The sequence below is a fragment of the Arachis hypogaea genome, chromosome 2 (assembly GCF_003086295.3).
Source record: "Arachis hypogaea cultivar Tifrunner chromosome 2, arahy.Tifrunner.gnm2.J5K5, whole genome shotgun sequence".
NCBI classification, from domain to species: Eukaryota; Viridiplantae; Streptophyta; class Magnoliopsida; order Fabales; family Fabaceae; genus Arachis; species Arachis hypogaea.
Genome location: NC_092037.1, coordinates 45,376,187 through 45,378,651, shown reverse-complemented (window position 1 = coordinate 45,378,651; position 2,465 = coordinate 45,376,187).

Below are 2,465 nucleotides of genomic sequence, written 5' to 3'. Positions count from 1 at the left end.
TATAGGAGAATAATAACTAGATTTGCATGACTCATTTAGGTAGTTGCATCTAGGATAGACTGCATTGCATGAGATTCTACCACTTTACCTTACTCTTTATCTTGGATTTAGCATGAGGACATGCTATTGTTTAAGTGTGGGGAGGTTGATAAACCCATATTTCATGATGTATATTGAGCTCAATTTAAGTGATTTATTCAACCATTCACCTACTTATTCATGTAAATTGCATGGTTTCACTTTCCCTTCCTTATTATGTGATATATGAGAAAATATGTTCCTTATGCTTTAAAATAATCAAATTTAATTATCCTTTATTACCATTCGATGCCGTGATTTGTGTGTTGAGTACTTTTAGGTTTTATAGGGTAGGAATGATTTAAAGGATGGAAAGGAAACATACAAAAATGGAAGGAAAGCACAAATTGGAGTTTTGGAGCAACTGGCAGTGACGCGTCCACATGAACGACACGAATGCGTGGTTCGCACAAAAGAGAATCGACGCGAGCGCATGGATGAGGCGAACGCGTGACTTACAAAATACAACTGACGTGGGCGCATGACTGACGCGACCGCGTGGAAGAGCAACACTCCAGATGACGCGACCGCGTGACCCACGCGGACGCGTGACGTGCGTGATCTGCAGAATTTGCAGATCTCATTTCGAGCAATTTTTGGGCCCTTTTGGCCCATATCCAAATTCAAGAGGCACAGATTAGAAGTTATGAAGTGAGGGAATGCATTCATGCGGAGTGTGACAATAAGATAGCGAGTAATTTTCACTTTTCATAGTTTAGATGTAGTTTTTAGAGAGAGAGGCTCTCTCTTCTCTCTTAGGATTTAGGATTAGAATTTCTATTAGAATTAGGAATTATCTCATCTTCATATCAGGTTCAATATTCCTTTTACTTTATATTTCTCTTTTACTTTCAGATACTTTGATGCTTGTATTACTTATGTTGCCTATTGGCTTATGCACCATTCATGTTAGGATTTTCTTAAATAATATAATTTGAGGTATTTTCAGATCTATGATTTTCATCTAGCTTTTTATATTCTTGGCATTTAGTTGATTAATTGGTAACTCTTGAGTTGTCAAACTCATTATCGACTATAAATTAGAATTCTTCAAGAATTAACTCGAGTTCCAATAACTCTAGCCCTTTCCAAGGAAAGACTAGGACCTGAGGAACCAAACTTATTCCATCCACTTGACTTACCTTCATAGTTAGAGGTTAACTTAGTGGGAGAAAAATTCAATTCTCATCACAATTGATAAGGATAACTAGGATAGGACTTCCAGTTTTCATACCTTGCCAAGAGTTTTATTATTTATTAATTTATTAATTCTTGCAATCTATTTCTCTTGCTTAAAACCTTTTTCAAACCCAAACACTATTTTTCTATAACCAATAATAAATCATACTTCCCTGCAATTCCTTGAGAAGACGACCCGAGGTTTGAATACTTCGGTTTATAAATTTATTGGGTTTTGTTACTTATGACAACCAAAACGTTTGTACGAAGGGATTTTCTGTTGGTTTAGAATCTATACTCACAACGTGACTATATTTTTACAAAATTCTTTACTAGCAAAAATCCTAACATCACATACACTCTCTAAATTCTAACCCTAATCCTCGCCCTTTCCCTAATGTAATTTTATTAATCAAGATTCTTATGTAATTTTATTATAATTTAATATTTTACATGATAGAGATTAAAATTTAATAATGGAAGAATTATATAGTTTAATTTAAGTAATTTCTATTATGAATAAATTATGGTTTATTTTATTAATTTGAAATTCTTTATCTTTAGAAATTAATCTAAAGTAATTAAATTAATTTTATGAATATTTAGAGTTAAGTTAACTAATATTTTTGTGAATTTTATTATAATTGGTTATTTTATATAATTTAAAATTAAATTTTTGGTAATGAAAAAATAATGAAGAGTTAAATAATTTAAATTAAATAATTGATATTTCAGGTTTAAAAATAGAGACACTAATCTATGTTAGACTCTTAACCTTTGGTTGAACTTCTGTAAGAAACACAACTTGTAGAACTAATCAATGTACTCACTTAGGTTATTTTGTTTTAAAATAATTTTAGTTAAATAAAGCATGTTTGAATTATGTATGTTTTTACATATTATATAAATGTTGACTTGCTCAGTAAAGTAATTAATATATCAGTTAATTAAAAAAATAATTTAGTAAATTATGCATGCAATTTGTATTAAAAAATTATTACAAAATAAATATTTTGCTTTTGTAACTAAAGAATAAACAATGTTACAAAATCAAGTTACATTTTGTAACAAAATTTTATGATAGGAAAAAATATATTGTTACAAAAAATATTTTGAAGATCAGAATTTTTTATCACTTTGGTAACAAATTTTAATTTTTGTTTCAGAAAAAATTGTTACAGAATATTACATTAAATTGTAACAGTTCC